The sequence below is a fragment of the Mastigoproctus giganteus genome, chromosome 4 (genome assembly GCF_048544385.1).
Source record: "Mastigoproctus giganteus isolate SK-2022 chromosome 4, ASM4854438v1, whole genome shotgun sequence".
Lineage (NCBI taxonomy): Eukaryota > Metazoa > Arthropoda > Arachnida > Uropygi > Thelyphonidae > Mastigoproctus > Mastigoproctus giganteus.
In genome coordinates this window covers 194,356,739-194,377,944 of record NC_143578.1, presented here as the reverse complement: position 1 = coordinate 194,377,944, position 21,206 = coordinate 194,356,739, and positions in this window count along the sequence as shown.

The window sequence follows — 21,206 nt, the reverse complement described above, 5'->3', positions numbered from 1 at the left end:
AATCATTTTTTACAAGTTGAAGAAAGGATATCAGCCCAAAATGTCACTTTCAGTAAAAGTGAAGGTAGAGTAGTTATGAAATACCTGTTTCTACAAGGGAAGCCACCAAAGTAAATTCAATCATGCTGATATGCTGGTGACATTACGAAAACAACAGTGTCCATGCTATTCAACCATCAAAAGCTGGGTTGAAAATTTATAATGGTTTTTTTTTTTTTTTTTTTTTTTTTTTGACACTGAGGATACAAAGAGAACAGGAAGATCAGTTTCTGTGACAGTGACTTACCTTACCACCCTTTGTATCATCAACAAACATAAGCCATTATGATATGCTTGCACCAGTATCATTAATAAATATTAAAAACAATATAAGGGGCCCAAACACTGAATTCTGTCAGGTACCACTCATAACTTGAGTTCATCAAAAGCAATGGCCATTAATAATTACTCTGTCTCCTGCCACTCGAACATCCTTTTATCCACAGCAGTAACTTTCCCTCAATGCCATAGTGCTCCAATTTGTACAGCAGTTGATACCATGTGGAATGGTATCAAAAGCTTTACTGAAATTTAAATATTTGATGTGAGAACTATTTTTTACAATCAGTCTGTAACCAGTCTGATTACGTCATAGTAGCTAATTAGACTGGTCACACAAAATCTCCCCTTAATAAATCCATGCTGTGATTGCCATACAGCTACAATCCTGTGAAGATGATACTAATCCTGCAACATTTCTTGAACCATTGATTCCACTAACTGTTTCTGGCACTGAAGTCAAGCTTACAGTTCAATTGCTTACTTGAACTCATTTTTCCTAATTACTCACTCTATGATTCCTTTAATGGCAGTACACATTTGCTCTGATTTTCCTTGTCAGAGACTTTACAATTTGGAATCTCCTCTTTTTTGATCTCCTTTTGTTCAAATTCTCTTACTACATTCTGTAAAATTCATTTTCTGTACCTAACCCGCCCAAATCAACAAATCACTAAGACTTTTTGACTTCAATGCCAGGATAAATTTCAATGCTTTCCCTAATCTAGCTTTCCTAAGAGTGAAGAAATTTTCCTTGATGATTTTAACGTTCATACCTTCATGTAGCTTCGATTTTCTAGTTGTATGGATTTAGCTGGTAGAGATGCTGATGTTTCACTTACTGCTAAGCACAAATCATTTACTTACTAGAATACCAGACAATTTTCACCATATAACTTATACTTTTGATCTTAACCTTACCAATAACACTTCAAAGGACACAATTAATTTAGCTAACCTACATGTTATTCTGACTTGGTATTGGTTTTTTCTCCAGTGGAGTCACTGTCCCACAGCCATTCTCATACAACTTAGATAATACATATGAAATAAAAGACACAAGTATGGCACAAAACTGTACATGCTGACTGACTCAAATGGTCTAGTACTGAAGTGTTTAGTATAAATAGGAGTATTGGGCAAAATAGAAGGAAAAGGGACTGCCGCAATTAGCATCACAAAAGTACAAAATTAGATGATTGAATAATTTCTATTCCTCTTTTCACTGGTTGGATTACTGTATTAAATTTCCTGATCCTAATATTTACACAACCATCCTTTACTTCTCATTTCAAATGTCTGTCCTTTATCAAAACCATGTATTACATTCACTGTCAGAATGCAAACTTGTGTCAAAACTAACTGCAAGTGTTGTGCCTTAACACAAATGTGTTCATTCATTGCAACCAATAAATGAGCACTGCGAAAAGAAAGGCACACAAAATGAACAACTGATCGATATTAGCAAATTGATTGCCGACCGGGCTAGCCAGGTAGGTAAAGTGCCTGCCTGGCAACCCAAAGGTCGCGGGTTCGATTCCCGCCTCGTGCTTGGATCACAGTAAAATGCAAAAACTTTGGGAGGTGCAATATGGCCATAGAAGCTGATGCGCCAACAACTAACACCAAAAAAAAAAAGCAAATTGATTGAACCATGGGCTACTTGCATTTTGGAATCATTTGGATTTTTCTTAGCATTAAATGCACTGCCTAGAGAGTGCCATAAAAGCTGTATACATGGTTCAAGTTTCATATGTTCTTTGTCTATGTTGAAGTTTTTTTTTATCTAGTTTAGTATTTTCCACAAGAAGAAGAGGTAAAATTTTTTTGAAGATTATGCTCACTGAATTTTAATTCTTTAGTTTGTGAAAAACAAAACATCATCCTTAGTGTCTACTGATAAAATTTTGTAAAAAGCGTTTTCCTATAAAATTTTACCCTAAAGGGGTGTCATAATGGACCCACAGCCTGAGATATCAGGACTGAAAAGGAACAGGGATGGATAGTACGTTGAAGTTGATGACAATGAATCAGCTCTTTACAATATGTCATCTGTTACTGAAATAGAATTCTATTCAAGTGACACAGATTTTGAACCTTGTTCAAATGAATCTGTTGATAACAGAATGCTACAAGCAACAAATGCTGGTGTTACTTCGAGTGATGATTCTTTGTAGATGAAACCCTTCCATTTACTAAAGAGCAGTGCCTATTTGCTCCAGTGCCCCAGAGAAATAATCCAATTAGCTATTTTGAGCTGCTTGCAACTGATGAATTCTTCCAGTTGCTTGTGAATGAAATCAATGCTTATGCAGCAAGCATAAGATGTGAAGTAGGTGTGAAGATTGGATCAAGGATAAATGCATGGAAAGATGTTAGCATGGAGGAAATGAAAATTTTCTTGGGATTAGCTCTTCACACAAGGACAATTCATTCACCAAAAATCCAAGATTACTGGAAAAAAGACCCACTATTTGCAATGAAGTGCTTTTCACCATTCACGACAAACAGATTTGTAATAATAATGAGATGCCTGCAATTTGTCCAAAATCTCAAACTTCCTACAGACCTTCTTTATAAGATCAAAGCTTTACTGGACCACCTGAACAGCACAATGCTAAAAATTTATTATCTGAGAAAACAGCTATCACTAGAAGAATCCATGATTCTGTGGAGAGGCTGTCTACTTTTTTAGACAATACATATGAAATAAAAGACACAAGTATGATACAAAACCTGAACATGCTGACTGAGCCAAACGGTATAGTATAGAAGTGTTTAGTATACACAGGAGCATTAGGTGAAATGTAAGGAAAAGGGCATGCTGCAAATGTAGTTCTGAAACTTATGGAAGAGACACTGTACATTGGACATTCTTTGCATATGGATAATTTTTACAATTCCTATACTCTTGCGACACAATTACTTGAGGATAACATGCACAGTACTAGTACATTTCATCCTGACAGAATAAAAAATTCCAAAGAGTGTCTTAACAACAAAGCTGAAAATAGGTGACAGTATATGCAGATATGCCAACAGTAGCTATTTCAAAATGCAGAGACAAAAGAGACATTCTAATAATTTCTACCAAATTCAAGCACAAAATGATAAAAGAGAGAAACAAGAAAGGCCAAACAAAAATGAAGCCCAAAGCTGTTACTGAATATAACAAAATTATGACTTACTATCCATATGAGAGAAAGACAGTTTGTTAGTACAAAAAATGTCTAGAGTAAATCGTAAAGACTAAATGATGGCTTACTCTCCATATGAGAGAAATTTTGTTAGTACAAAAAACTCATACTTTTCAAACTGTTTCTGAATGTCTTTCATCTCTTCAATAAGTACTTTGGAAGAAAAATGAATTTATATGTCTTTTGCCTTGCTGTCAATAAGAATGCCCTACTACTCAGGTTGCCATCACTAGAATGCTGAAAAACATTCTACATGCACTTGTGAAATTCCCTCTAAATATAAAGGAATATGTAATGGTGGAAAAGATCCATGCCATCAGTCTGGAAAAAGGAAAGATACACCATACTATTGTGAAAAGTGTCCAGAGAAGCCAGTGTTTTGTTTTGATTGCTTTTCAGATTGCTACAGAGAAATATAAAGTGAAGTTGAGTATGTAATATAACTGATATAAACTAGAAATATTTTCTTGCAAAAACTGATGATTTTATTCAAAATGTTCGTGTGCTTGTTTTTTTTTTTTTTTTTTTCCAAAGCAACTAAGGCTACAATGCATCAATGTATTGTGTCTGTAAACTTGCATGTATTCTACTCTCTTTGCCTGTTTTACCAGATGAAAAATCTGAGTTTTTAAAAGTAAAAACTATGCAACCCATGCTGGTTGCATGGTTTTTGTCCTGCATAATTCAGCCAAAGTGTAAAAAAAAAAGGACACAAAATGTAAATCACGTAAATCAAATGTAAATGCAAAAAATAATTTTGATATCATATATTTGGATTTCAGGAAAGCTTTTAGCACTGTTGCGCATGGAAGATTATTGTACAAATTGGAGCAGAATGGTATTAAGGGTAAGTTGCTACAATGGATAAAAGAATGGTTGAGTGGGAGAAGACAGAGGGCGGTAATCAATGGGTGCTGCTCTTCATGGACTAATGTTATTAGTGGAGTCCCACAGGGTTCGGCGTTGGGCCCTCTGTTGTTTTTTATATTTATCAATGATATTGATGAAGGTATATCAGGCTTAGTGTCAAAGTTTGCAGATGATACAAAGGTTAGCAGGGTTGTTAATGACAGTAATGGCAGTGTGCTACTGCAACAGGATCTAGATAATTTGGGCAGATGGGCTAAGAAGTGGCAACTGAAGTTTAACCTTGACAAATGCAAAATACTGCATATGGGTAGAAGTAACCCCAGAGAAACGTACCAACTGTGTGGTACTACACTTAAGGTGGTAAAAAATGAAAAAGACCTGGGAGTAATTGTGCAGTCAGATATGAAGTTTTCTGAGCAATGCAGACAGGCTGCCAGGGCAGGTCATGGGGATTTGTCAATGATATATAGGAATTTTGCAAGCAAGGAGGAGGAGTGATTGTCCCTTTGTATAAGGCAATGGTCAGGCTGCACCTTGAGTACTGCATACAGTCTGGAGGCCTCATTTTAGGAAGGATGTAGATTTGCTTGAGCATGTACAGAGAAGGGCAACAAGATTGGTGAGGGGAATGAAGAGATCCTCTTACCAAGAGATGCTTAAGTTCTGAAAATAGTAGTAGCTGGAGACTAGGCACCTGCGCGGTGATCTGATTGAGGTGTATAGGGCCTTGAATGGGTTGAGCACACTGAATTCTAATGGGATCCTTCCACTTGTTCTGATTACGAACCTAAGGGGGGCATAAATTGAAATTAAGAAAAGACAGATGTAGAATAGATGTGCGGAAATTTGCCTTTAGCTAGCTGGTGGTTAATTGCTGGAACAAACTTCCATCTGTCGTTGTGGAAGTTGACAGGTTGAATAAATTTAAGGAGGAACTGGACAGGCATTTAGAGAGAATGGTGTGATTTTTTTTTTTTTTGGCTGATGCTGCATAAGCTCATACACTTGCTTTCTTGCATCACATGCCACTACTACTACGTTGCCAGGATTTGAGTTTAGGCCTTTATACAGAATTCCTAGATTGCTCACAAGAACTCTTGAGGAGTGCATACGCAGTTTTTACCACCAACTGTTTTTATTCTTTTGACCACTCCCACCTTTCACTTTTAGCAGTCCCTGAACCATTAAAACTTCCCCTGACCCTTGAACCTCCTTTAAGTGATTCCAACCCTTTTATATACACCCTTTCAGTAATACAAATATGCAGATGGAGAGACACACTGTCAATGAATAAATCACTAGTATTCTATGGAGTATTCATCCATGCTGCATCCACCTATATTGGTAAGTATATGGATAAGCATTTCCTCTTGTGAATCATATACATACTCAATGGACGAGAAGTCCAGTAAAAGCATAAATACATGGAGGAGCTTCCATTATGCAGGAGGTCCATGATGATCCTTGTGGTGTTCAAGCAGTCATTACCATGTCACAAAACACAGTCTGAATCATCCCAGAGGAATATTAGCATTAGCAGAGGCATTTGATACAAGAAAGCAAGCTTATGCAGCATCAGCCAAAAAAAAAAAAAATATATGCAGTACGTCTATTTATCTTGTTTTACAAAAAAAAAAAGCATATTTTTCAGCACTGACTCCGATTTTGTAACTCGTCAGCCTCTAAATATTTCTGCTTAACAACACTGAACACGTAGCAGTCAAAATGGAATATTTATATTTTATTTTAATTTGAAAAAACATAGGCCTATGTGTTGCCAAACTGTCACTTTCTTTTGAACTAGTACCCTAATACATGAAATAAATCCAATTTATATCCAACTTTACATATGATAAAAACGTTGGAACCTGAAAATATTCTCTACAATCAAGTAAAACAACTGCAGAAAGTTCTGTTAGACAGTAAACAAACAAACAAAAAAAAAAAAAAAAAAAAAAGTAAAAAAAAAAAAAAAAAAAAAGGGGGTAAGAGACATTTGCTTTTTAAGTGCAACTGAAATGCACAAATCACAATACTCACCAAAAATACACTTACTCCCAGCTTAACTAGTTCTGTTTTCAACTTCGCTGCATGCTGTTGTGCTTCTTTACGGACATAGCTAATAACCACATCTTTAGATTCCTTGGAGTTTGTTGGCACTTCTGAAGAATTAAGTTGCATATAGCTCCGATAATTGGGTCTGCTGTGCAGAGGGAACAAAACTAAATTAAAACAGGTAATATGATTTCAAAACTATGAACATTTTTGCATTAAACTGGTGATAATTCCCCCCTTCCAGCAACAGAAACCAACTTTTGGCCATCAATACTAGGGCTTATGCTCACATTGGAGATGACACTGTATTCACAAAGCAATCTAACTAAGTTGCTAATACCTTTTGATATAAGTGGCATCTTCAAAAATTGAACTCAATATTTATTTAAAACTTAAGCCAGAATGACTTATTGGGTCCACATCAATTTGTTGCAAGATAATTCATTGTACGACAGTTCAATGCATGACAATTTGCTGTACGTGACAATTCGGTGAACAAGACAATTGGTATCTACGACAATTCAGAAAGTACAACAATTTGGTTTGTCACATAGAGATCAGAATTTAACAAAATCAATGAAGTAAAGGGTTTAGGAAACAAGAAACTAAAAATTAAAATTCCACATGGAATAAGAATGGTTATTTAAACAGAAAATTTTCATGGAAAAATCACCAATGTAACCATTTCCTAATTATGTCAGTTAATTTTTTGATATCTTCTAGTTTGTGTTTAATCAATTTCTTTTTCATCTTTCTCAACTTGCAACCACCAATCCAAGCTACTTGAAAAACACAGACTTCAAAAGACTCCCAACCCAAAAAAAGAAGTAGTATTTTAGTACTTCTTCACAACTTTGATACTAATGGCCTTTCAGATAGCTTTGTGGTTAGGATCCATGCAGTGTGGAAAATAAAGTGGTTCAAATCCCATCACAAAGGAGGAATTTTTATGGGTGGGTGCTTGATTCCCTCCCATACTTAGTAACTTGAGTTTTTTTATAAAGCAAACAGGAAATACAATATACACAATTCAAGTGCATTATACACAGATGCCTCATAACCTTAACTGTTTGATGCAAAAATAAAACGCCCTTTTAACTACCATTCTCTAACTAAGTATCTTTTGACATACCAGCCAAAGTCAGGAGTAACAAGAATTGCCATTGGTCTTGATGAAAATGGGCCAGAGCACTTTTCCACATAGGGAACTCTGACCTCTACACAATCTCCTGGGAAGCTAAACCACCTACTCTAAACCCATCCACAGTACTACCCTACTACTACTAACATCTTTCAATAAAAACTATAACATGGCTGCAAACTGAACATTAGATGTGCAATACCCAACTGGCATCCAATAATGATCTCTATTTTTGGTCTCTGGAACAACCCGCCCCCCAAGTGTATTTCCTAAAAAAATGCAACTTACAGAAGTTAAAGTAAAATGCAAACAAAGTTTGCTTGTAATCCAATCTTTAATCTGTCTGTGACATTTTTTTAATAGGATCTCCTAAAAAAAGGTAGAATGTGTATTAAAAATGAAGGTAGATAGTATGCTCCATCAAAAACAAACAAATATCAAGAAAGATATAATGATCACTGAATTCACCATTTAATGTTAAAATTTGCATTTTCTGTCTTGCTTTACCATATACACTGAATTGTCTTACTGGCCAAATTGTTATAGCCACCAACTATCTTTCACAAAATTGTCTCATACATTGAACTATCATACACCGAACTGTTGCATATACCAAACTGCTTTACAACGAATTGATGTGATCCCTGATTTATTTTATTTATTTCAGTTTATCTGTACACAGTCACCTCAGAACAGTAAGATGAAGGGTGAAACAGACTGGATAGGTTACAGAATCATAGTAAAATTTTCAGATCACATATTTTAGATAACAGGTTAACATATAGTGTTACTAGAACAAAACAAAAAGGGGGGGAATAAAAATAAGTTAGGTAAAATAAAAGGATATTATCATAAATAGATTAATGATAGTATATAAAAGCTGGATACAGTTATTAAATAACAGTCTCATTTAATAAAAAATTATTATCACAAAAATACAAATTCAGAATAGTCTAGGACAGCAAATGATCTTCATTATAAAGCAAAATTACAGATGAATGTGAGTAAATGCTTTAGCCAGTCTCATTCCTGTACGCTTTCTCATGGTGGATTGCACCAGAATCAATTCTCAGGCTGTTACACAAATCCAAAACATTATGCGGAAGCATGTAACCTTGAGCCTTATTCTGGTTTGAAATGATCTAGTTTCTCAGTGTATCAAAAGTGATATAACTTGTGATGTAGAAACTCAGGTGCTAAATAGGGTGAGAGCAAACAAGTTCTTTTCATTGTCAACAGATATTGGCAATGTAGCACATCTGTTGACTTTTGTAAGATATATATTTGAAGGAAGTGTTCAAGAAGATTTTTTTCTTTTGCAAGTCATTACCCTTAAGAACTACTGTCAAAGATATTTTTACAACTCTTGACTTGTCTATAACTGAAAATAAAATTGACTGGAATTGGTGCACTGGTGTTTGATCAGATGTTGCCAGAGCAAAGATGAAAAAATAGTGGTACCATGGCTCAATTCAGAAAAATCATTCCTAATGTTACTTGGGTACAGTACAACATTCACAGACACAAGCCTTGGCCTGCAAACATATGCCAAATGAATTTAAAGCTGTATTAGACATAGCAGTGAAAATAGTTAATTTGACCAAATCAAAACCCATGAATAGCATTAGTAGAGGCATTTGATGCAAGAAAGCAAGCTTATGCAGCATCAGCCAAAAAAACATTTCCACTTCACCCCTCTGTTTGTTCGAAATACCTGTCCAGATGAGCCTTAAACTTATTTAGGCTATCAACTTCCACAACAAGGGATGGAAGTCTGTTCCACCAACCAACCACCCACTGGCTAAAGGCAAATTTCCACACGTCAATCCTACATCTGTCTTTCCTCAATTTGAATTTATGCCCTCTCAAGTCAATTATTCTGAGCAAGAGGAAGAATCCCATCAGCATTGAGCATGCTCAAACCATTCAAGGCTATATACACCTCTATAAGATCACATCGCTGGTGCCTAGTCTCCAGACACTGTAATTTGCAAAACTTAAGCCTTTATTCGTAAGAGCACCCCTTTCTTCCATTCACTAATCTTGTTGCCCTTCTCTGTACTTGTTCCAGCAGCTCTACATCCTTCTTGAAATGAGGCCTCCAGACCTGTATACAGTACTCTAGGTGTGGCCTGACCATTGCCTTATACAAGGGAATAATCACCTCCTTATCCCTGCTAGAAACATTCCTATATATCATTGAAAATACACCATGAGTTACTCTTGCAGCCCATCTGCACTGCTCAGAGAACTTCATATCTGCCTGCACAACCCCCCCCAGGTCCCTTTCATTCTCTACCACTGTCAGTGTAGTACCACAGAGTTGATACGTTGCTCTGGGGTTGCTATTTCCCATATGTAGTACTTTACATTTGTCAATGTTAAACTTCATCTGCCACCTCTCAGCCCATCTGCTCAACCTTTCCAGATCCTGTTGCAGCAGCAAAGTGTCAGTAGTGTCCTTGACAACCCTGCCAATCTTTGTATCGTCTGCAAACTTGGACATTAAGCTTGATATACCATCATCAATATTATTTATAAATACAGAAAACAATAATGGACCCAACACTGAACCCTGAGGGCCTCCACTAATAACATTAGTCCACGATGAGCAGTGTCCATTGATTTCCACTCTCTGTCTTCTCCCCGTCAACCACCCCTTTATCCATAGCAGCAATTTGCCTCCAATGCCACACTGCTCCAATTTGTGCAGCAGTCTTCCATGTGCAACAGTATCAAAACCCTTTCTGAGATCCAAGTATATAATATCAAAGTTATTCCCAGCATCCAGTTCTTTTGTGACTGCATCATAGTATCCAATCAAATTGGTCAGGCAAGACTTCCCCTTAACAAAACCATGCTGTGTCTGAGCTATAACTGAAGTCTTGTCTAGATGATCCTGCAGTGCTTCTTTAACCAGTGCCTCCATTAATTTTCCTGGAACAGAAGTTAAATTCACAGGTCTGTAATTACTTGTGTCAGCCTTTGATCCTCCTTTGTGAATTGGGGTCACATTTGCACATCTCCAGTCTGTGGGTACCTCCCCTGAGTCCAAGGAAGCTCTCACAATTATGGCTAAGGGTTTGCTTACTTCCTTTGCTGCCCCCTTTAATATAACTGGATAGATCCCATCCACCCCAGGTGCCTTTCTTGTGTTTATCTTCAACAATTTCTCCTCCACTTTACTCTCAGTTATTACAAGATTCTCTAGCTTACTGCCAGAGTTGAATACACCTCTGGCATTCCCCTCACTGAATAACTTCTCATGTGTGAATGTCGATGCAAAATATTCATTTAGTTTGTTAGCTACTTGAGCAGGATCATCAACAGTTGACCCATCGATAATTCTGATTCATCCCCTTCCTTCTAGAGTTTACATAAGTAAAGAACTCTTTGCATCCCTTGCCAAAGATTTCTCGTAATCTACCTTCGCCTGCCTAACCTCCTTTGTAACTTGGTTACAGATCAACTTGTATCTATCAAAGGCTTCTGTGTAACGAGTTAATTTGGATGTAAACCATGCATTTTTCTTCTCTGCCATATGTCTCACTAGTTCATCTGATATCCATTTAGGCCTAAACCTTGAACAATATTTCTTAGTTGGTATGTAAAGCCTAATAGCTTCCAAGGTAAGTTCTTTGAATGCTTCCCATTTTGAATTTGCTGTTGGTAACATCATCAGTTGTTCCCACTGTATAGAATTTAAATACTGTCTCAGTCCATCGTAGTCGCCTTTACGAAAGCAATAACCCTTCCCTTTACCCCTAATGGTAATTACCTCTTTGAGTAAATCCCACTTCAGCACACTGTGATCACTGCCACCTAGTGGTTCATTTATCTGCCGATTCTTAATGCGTGAAGAATCACTACTGATAATCAAATCAAGAGTATTACTCCCTCTAGTTGCCTCCTAAACATGCTGATGTAGAAAACAATCATCCAGTAAATCCACAAAAGCCTTGCTAGTGTGTGAGTGACCAGCCCCCAAATTCCAGTCAATAATTTTATTGACTGGAATAGCCAATTATTTTCAGCTCACTGTGAGGAAATAGGAAGTGAATTGCTGACAACTTCTTTTGCACGCAGAGATTTGCTGGTTTCCAGCAGAAAAATATTTACAAGATTGTTTAACCCTCATCAAGAAGCAATGCTTTTCTTAAAAATTCAAATTTTAAGCATGCTAACTGCCTTGGAAAATGTCTTAAGGCTGGCACCTCTCTCTGATATATTTTCAAAATTGAATCAACAGCCTCAAAGGCCAGCAGTGACTATATTTAATGCAAATGATAAAGGGTATTGTTAGAAAACTCGCTTTGTGGGTACAATGCATTGAAAAGCACAATGCTGAATCATTTGTTATAATGGAATCAATTTTAGAAGAAAGTAATTTAACTCTTCCTTTGGATATATCTGCAAATATCTTTTCTCATCTGTCCTCAAACAACAACAACTCAAAGATTACCATCCTGAAAATTATGACTTATAATTGGATCATAAATCCATTTTTATACAACTTTAATGCAGAACATTAGCCAGTAAATGGAGGTCTAAAACTGAAGTTTCAAATATACTTCTGACTTCAGATTATAGAATTATCAAATATTGTGCTAAAAATGTTGATTCCATTTTTTTCTTTGTATTTATGCAAAGCAGGATTTTCAGCCTTAGTAATTATAATGAGTAAGTACCGGGCTCGACTGGATGTACAAAAAAAATGTGAGTGATGTTAACAAAAAAACATAACCAAATACACTTAAACTTTTCAAAAGAAAGCAATGCATATATCACATTAACCCCAAGAAGGTTGCTACTGAAGTCAGTTATATATGATGTGTAACTGCCCTTTTTTTTTTCAATAAAAAATGTTAAAATGCCTAAAATTTGCCTTCTTTAAAACTTACCCAAACTTTTTGCTAATAAGTGGTCCACATTAAAAGTAGTCCATTGCTAACAAAAGAATGAGAACCACTGATTTGATTGATATAATCAAATTATATATTTGATCATTTCAATCAATTATATAATTTGAATGGTATAACTGAATTCAATCATTTCATTTGAATGATCAGTTGTTAGTAACTACTGATCATTTGATTATGCTCATCGCTGTTTCTGTGGGCATATAAGTAATATTGTAGTGTTTTATAACTTTTATTTATAGTAGCTGAGAATAGTGCAGTGCTACCACTGTAGTACAAATTAAATATTTTTAACTGAAATAATGCTTAGAACTAGAGTGGTAAAGTATATCTACCCTTGTGCATCTGGCTTCAAAGAGGGATCACCATGAGCAAGATGTGCTGATCCCACAGGAGATAGCTATTCTTAGTGATTCTATTGTCAGGTAAGTGGGGAATATTTTATATAATAGAGATAGGTGGAATAGGACTATGGTACTTCTGCAGAAACAAGAATTGGTAATAATGTAGAACAATTATCATCTTTTAAAGGCACAAAGAGTGACGTCGTACATGTTGGTACTAATGATAATAAGTATAGGCATTCTGAGCCTTTACTTAACAAGTATAAAATGATGTTGAGAAAAAAAGCGAAGAATCAGGATTGAATTTGAAAGCATCTGGAATTTTTTCAAGACACAATAGAAGGGAATTTATGATGAGAACCCTGTCAACCAATTTGGCCCTGGAGAGACAGTGCAAGGCTTGAGGGATAGAATTTTTATCAGCAGCCACTGCTTCTTAACAGACAAGACTATTTTTATAGAGATGAGATAATGCACCTCCGTAGCCAGGAGCAGCAGTGCGTAGCACACGCTTCTTGATTAGACCGGGGTTTGAGCCCATGACCACCAAATACAGAGGATGCGGAAAGGTCAGAGAATGACCACCGTATATCCCCAGAGCAATATGGCCTTAGTTGCTAATGCTCTTAAAAACCAAATAACAAAAACAAAAGCAAAGATGGGATACACTTGAAGTGCAAGGTGTTATCAAAGCAATGATAGGAGGGTTTAAAAACTTAGTTTGGGTGGAGATGCACAGTTTAATAACTTAACATAGCCATAAACAGAAGTGGAATTGGTTGTTCTTGCATTGCTTCTATTGTAACATGCAGTAGCATGAATATAAGGAGGGGGGTTACAAGGCCTGATGAGGGTTCGTATAGGAATATTATATGGGCTGTGTAAGAGTTACTGAAAACACAAACAGGCACACATTTATTTGCTTATATACCAATGCTAGGAGTACAGTAAATAAATCTGATGAGCTGAAATACTAATTAATTTGAATATGGTGATTATAATGTGCACAGAAAGGACAGACATGACATTGGGGGATGAAAAATGACACTTTCAAGAAAGATATACACTTTGAAATAGTAAAACCAGTAGATACAGGCTGCCAACTTACCATTGAGTCAATATGGTGTGACAAACAATGGGAAAACAAAAATGAGGGCTGGATTCCATTATACACCTATGACTGTGATGAGTGTAATGAACAACTATATAGACAAACAGAATGGGCCAGCAGATTAGAATGTCTTATCATAGGGAGGATTTTAATTTTTCAGATATTGATTGGAACATATGGGTTGGCAGCTCACACAGTAACAAAGAATTTCTCCATTTGTTGGACTGCTTTCTATACAAACACGTTAGAGAAGCAATAAGGAAATTTAATTTTTCAGATATTGATTGGAACATATGGGTTGGCAGCTCACACAGTAACAAAGAACTAGACAACATTATTTTGACCCATATCATAAGACAAATTCATGTCAATGTTACTCGTATCCATTCGCCCCCCCCCAACTAGCAGTTTACTTGAAACTATTAAGGCCTCCTCAATGATATTGACAAAGGTCCACGAGCCACCTTTATTCAAACATATTCCACTCTAAAACATATATTCCTCCTACTTACTAAGATGGGCCACACTGACAAAAATTCCTCCCCCCCCCAAATCCTTACAAACTCTCTTGAGCTGGCTCACAAGGTTTTTGGCATACAATCCCTATCATGCTTGGGGAATTTCTTGTGGAATTTTTTTCTGTGGCCCTATATTTCTCTAACAAACCATCAGTTCATGTGTATTTAATATCATTAGTCCCCACATGAATAATATTACTCTTTATTCCCTCTCCCTTGAAGGTCTGAAAATCTGTTGGTAACAACAATCCCAGCGGATAAACCCTGGTTCTGGTACACCTATCCTTATTACCAAAAAAAGAATGTTTCCCTGACAATGGAACTACTCAATAAAATTATATACTCTTGAACCAGGGCATTATACACCTGACTATTCTGTTCTGTGGAATGTATCTCTAGCAAGTCACTAGATACTTTAAGTCCCTGATGAGTTCCTAGTTTTATTTATCTCTAGGACATCCACTTATTTCTTCAGTGACTCAGATCCATCTAACAATGAACAAAATTTTAATCTGAGGTCAGAACACTCCTTACATTAGAAACAAAGAAAAGAATTGTCATTAGGATTATCTTCTACAAGATGGACCTCAGAATACATGCCATAGGCTATACAAGTGATGAACTCAACTCATACCCGAATTGCCTGTGTCAATTTCCATCCAAGTCATGACATCCTTCTACAAAGTATTTGAAGTGGATCTTCTAGCAACGATTATTAAACTAAGATTTAAACTGACAAAATATCACAGAATTTAAATTAAAAAATATCTAGTAATTAAGGAATTACCCAAAACTTTGACTTCTACTACTGAACTTAAGAATTTAAGCTTGCAAAATAACAAAAATAATGTAACTTATCAGAATTAGCTTTACAAAAGCTAAGAATTAAATTTACAAAATATTGGACAATTTGGTCACGTGCACCCAAATTTCAAACCCTTTGGAGGGGCACATCAAGGGAGATTAACTGTAATTAATTTCATTCCAACTTCAGACTGATAATTTCAGTCTGATGTTAGAATGCCATGAAATTCTAAACAAAGATTTTAAATTTCATTTAATTCAATTTTAATACAATAAAAGCTTTCTTCAGAATTACCTGTTTATATTCTTTGCCTTTATCTTAGCAACATCTGGGATGTCGTGTGCATCTGGTATACCTGGTAATTTAGAATTTTCTTTGATTTTTGTATTGATTACGACATGCCCTTGGTTATAAATATCCCATGTAACTAATTTATTTTCCTGCTGTATTGTAACTGGCCATCCATTCTTATCAACAAATGTAAATGAAGCAATTTCAGAAACCACTGCAGAAAGCTAAATGATAAAAATAAAACATAACACAATAAATTTTCCATTAATGAAAAAATTAACTAAAATGAAGAAAATTTAGTAAAAAAAACTGTTGTTGTGATAAGTTGAAATAATAATAATCATATGTCCATTTTATCAGGATAGTAAACCCCAATCCTGCAATCCACGGCTAATAAACTGTGGACTGCAGGATTGGGGATCTATATTCCCCTCCTCCCTTATGACCATGACACAGCACTCCTATAGTGGTCTGCATCTGTGAGAAACAGATTCATGTCTGCATCTGTGGGAAAGCATATTCATGGATCAATTTGCATGATTGCAGGCTAAAAAAACTCCGGAATAACTCATGGGAAAAATCATACTCAGAATGGCTAACCACAGAGTTGACTGAAAAGAACTTCTGAAATTCTTCCCGCCTTTGATAGGAATCAAACCCAGATCTCTGAAAATGAATGGTAGACAGCAAAGTATCCTGCCAACTAGACTGCCAAAAAGGATATAACTATGATCATGAAACTTTGTCTACTATAAATTCCCACTAAACAAAGGAAAGCAGAAGTCCCATATGTTTATGAAGTTTAACATTGATATATACAAGGTACTTTGTTTGGGTAGCAATAATCTCAAATTAACTTAATATTTGAGTGGTACTACACTCAGGGTGGAAAATGAAAAAGACTAAGGGTAATTTTACAGTCCATGAAGTTCCCTGAGCAAAGTAGTAGGGCTACTAGGGAAGCTCATGTGGTTCTCTCGATGATATACAGGAATTTTGTCAGCAGAGACAAAGAGATGACTATCCTATTGTATAAGGCAATAGTTAGACTACACCTTGAGAACTGCATGCAGGTGTTCAAGCCTCATTTTAGGAGGTGGATCTGTTGAAATGAATGCAGAGAAGAACAACAAAATTAGTCAAGGACACAAAAGGATACTCTTAGCAAGGAAGGCATCAGCTCTACAAATTGCAGCACTTTGAAACTGCAACTGCTTACTGGGCACCTGCAAGGACTCAATCCATTTTAAGCTCATAAGTAAATATGCTCATAAGGGAGCATTGTTCAAGAATTATTTTTGAATGGATTGAGCAAGCTCAATGCTGATGGGATTCTTTCTCTTGCTCAGACTACATACAAAGGGGCACAAATTCAAATTGAGGAAGGATAGTTGCAGAATAGATGAAGAAATTTGCCTTTATCCAGCAGATGGTTGATTGCTGGAACAAACTTCCATCTGTTATTGTGAAAGTTTATAGCGTAAATAAATTCAAGGAAGAACTAGACAAATTATTGGAGAGAATGAATAGGTGAAATAGGGGTTTTTTTTTTTTTTTTTGGCTGATGCTGTATAAGCTTCCTTTCTTGCTTCATTTGCCACTACTAATGATAATGCTAATAAACTTAAACCGAAAAAGAATGGTTGCAGGACATACATGCAAAAATTTGTTTTCAGCCAGAGTAACACTGTTAAAACAAACTTCTATATGGTTTTGTATAAATGGATAGTCTGAATAAATATAAGGAAAGATTAGATTAAGTGGGAAGGGTTTTTTTTTTTTTTTTTTTGTGATACAGTGCTGTATAAGCTTGTTCCTTGCATAAAACCCAGTATTAATTAGTAATGGGCATAATCAAAATAACTGATTATGGAATTCCCATCCATAATCAGTTATACAAATCATTCCATTATGAAATCAAAAATAAAAAAAGTTAAAAAAAAAAAAAGGAGTGAAGAGATTTGAATTGATGTTATGAAAACTAAAGCTGAAGGCCTGCAATGTTTTATGCCGCCCTCTCCTCATATGCATATATACTCATAAGCCAAAACATTATGACCACATACCTAATAGCATGTTGGGCTGCCTTTCGCTGTGATAATCACTTGCACTAGGCATAGCACTGACTCCATGAGACTGTTGGTTCGGGTATCCTGGATCAGCTGGACAGAAGGACATCCTGCAGTTCAGCAGTGGAGCAAGGCACTGGTGTGCACTGCCAAATAATGCATTGCACCACATCTCACAAATGTTGAATGGGATAAATACTGGAAGAATTTGGAAGCAAAGGAAGCACATGAAATGTTTGGAAAATGATCCTTGAACTATTCCTGCACAATGCGGGCCTCGTGACAAGGGGGGGTTGACTTTTGAAAGAGTTCAGTGTCATCTGGATATGTGGTCACCAAGTAGGGCAAAACTTGGTCTGAAAAATGATAGATCAAGCAAGGGATTTGGCAGTAAGGATGTGTTCAATGGGGATGAAAGGACACGGTTATGTCAAAGAAAATATTTCCCAAACTATAATACCACCACTGCTGGCCTGTTTTTATTCAACTATGCCATATGGTTACAGCTGTTCACCTGCTTTCTGACGAATATGCACCTATCCATTGCGCCTCTGTAGCCAGGTGGGAAGGAGCAGCAGTGCGTAGCACACGCTTCTTGATTAGACCGGGGTTCGAGCCCATCACCACCAAATATGGAAGATGCAGAAAGGTCAGGGAATGACCACCGCATATCCCGAAGCAATATGGCCTTAGTTGCTAATGCTCCTAAAAACCAAATAACAACAAACCTATCCATTAGTATGGCAGAGATGGAACCTTGATTCATCCGACCATGCAATTGTTTTCCAGTTGCATAAGGTCCAGGAATGGTGCTTCCATGTCCATTGACAATGGTCAACAAAGACACATGAATGGGTTGCCTACTCTGTAGGACTATCTGCAAGAGTGTCCTCTAGATGGTATGCTCAGAAACTTTTCTCTGTGCACCCTGGTTATAGTCTGCCAATAATCGAGAGGCAGTGAGCTGTTTGTTGTTCAGGACAGCACTTGCCAACTGCCATTCACCTCGACTGTCAACCAGTGGCAGCCTTCCAATCCCAGCATGTCGGGTTGGTTGTGTATCTCTCTCTCTCTCTCTCTCTCTTCAGACCATTCCCTCCATATCTTTCTAGCACCACTAATCATTCTCTATTCAAATTCTGTCGGGTCCTTCCCTTCCGTTTCTCCATTGCATAGGCTTTGTATTGACAAACTAACAGGCACTACCCATGCCATCACTATATATGCTGTGCTGGTTAATATTCTGCACTGGTTGGTGGCATCACTCCTAGGTGAAGTGGTTTATGTCCACTTGTGGAAACAGGTGGACTAATAGTAGTAGTAGTAGTGGCATGTGATGCAAGAAAGCAAGTGTATGAGCTTATGCAGCATCAGCCAAAAAAAAAAAATCACACCATTCCCTCCAAATGCCTGTCCAGTTCCTCCTTAAATTTATTCAACCTATCAACTTCCAGAACAACAGACGGAAGTTTGTTACAGCAATTAACCACCAGCTGGCTAAAGGCAAATTTCCGCACATCTATTCTACATCTGCCTTTTCTTAATTTGAATTTATGCCCCCTTAGGTTCGTAATCTGAACAAGTGGAAGGATCCCATCAGAATTCAGAGTGCTCAACCCATTCAACGCCTTATACACCTCAATCAGATCACCGCGCAGGTGCCCAGTCTCCAGCCACTGCAATTTGCAGAACTTAAGCCTCTCTTGGTAAGAGGATCCCTTCATTCCTCTCACCAATCTTGTTGCCCTTCTCTGTACACGCTCAAGTAAATCTACATCCTTCCTAAAATGAGGCCTCCAGACCTGCACGCAATACTCAAGGCATGGCTGACCATTGCCTTATACAGAGGGACAATCACCTCCTTCTCCCTGCTAGCAAAATTCCTATATATCATTGACAAAACCCCATGACCTGCCCTGGCAGCCTGTCTGCATTGCTCAGAAAACTTCATATCTGACTGCACAATTACTCCCAGGTCTTTTTCATTTTCTACTACCTTAAGTGTAGTACCACACAGTTGGTACGTTTCTCTGGGGTTACTTCTACCCATATGCAGTACTTTGCATTTGTCAAGGTTAAACTTCAGTTGCCACTTCTTAGCCCATCTGCCTAAATTATCTAGATCCTGTTGCAGAAGCACACTGCCATTACTGTCATTAACAATCCTGCCAACCTTTGTATCATCTGCAAACTTCGACATTAAGCCTAATATACCTTCATCAATATCATTGATAAATATACATATGAGTGTGTATATACATATATATATATATATATATATTTAATTTGAATGTTGCATTATAGTTAGAGTACTAATATTCCTACTAAAATTCTTTACAAATAACACACACACACACACACACACACACACACACACACACACACACACACACACACACACACACACACACACACACAGTGTCCAAAAAAAATGTATACACACTTTACCAGCCCATAACTCAGTAACCTTTTTTCTTTTTTAGTTGCAAGTTGGTGGTAAAAATGAATGGAGAAGACCAGACCTACATTTTATCAGTGGAAATTTGTGTTTAAGTGGTATTGGAAGTCGGAAAATATCAACAAAGTCCAGAGACAGTTTAGGAGTGAATACCACACTGAACTACCAACGCACCACACAATTTTGCATATTCATGATAAGTTTGAAGCAGATGGCACTGTGCAAAATGTACAAAGGCAACTATCAGGAAGATCTCACACATCCACGAGTCCCACGAGATCATAAGAGGTGCTGGAACTTTTCCGACGAACACCAACGAAATCTGTCTGACAAGCTGCTCGTGAAACGGCAATCCCGAAATCCAGTGTGCTTCGGGAATCAATCGTCCCACACATTTGTGAGCTATTTGAGGATGAGAATGAATTTTATTTTCAACACGATGGGGCATCTCCCCATTTTCATCACGATATTAGGGCTTATCTGGATGAAACTTTCCCAAACATATGGATTAAACGAAGAGGCAGTGTTGAGCTCACTCCACATTCTCCAGATCTAATGCCACTAGATTTTTATTTATGGGGATACCTCAAAAATAAAATTTATGCCACAAAACCAGCAACAATTGCTGAATTACGGCAAGCAAATTGGCAATGCAAATTTGGAGCAAATTTGCATTGCCAAAATGTGTGCAGAACTGACTGTAATATAATATACACTTTTAGAGCATAAACAATTTTTAGTTAATAAATAAAAGGCCATTTATTTATTAATTAAAAGTTTTTTATGCTGTAAAAGTGTATTTTATATTTTATATATAAAATGAAAATAAAAATGAGGGGGAGAGAGTGATAGAAGGTAACAAAAAAAAATGTATAATGTATAACAAAAAGAAATGTGAAGCATGTGTTGAGACACAACTTACAAAACCGGCCTCTTATCAGGTGTCAACAACCAGGATTGAAAGCAAGTTAAACCCTGATAAGAGGCCAGTTTCAACAGCCTCTCGCCAGAGTTGCTAAATTTTTCACAGGAGAAACACGATATCACTTCAGAAACAGTAACAAAAAACTGTCTCGGGCAGTGCGAATCTGGTTGATATGTGAAATTTTT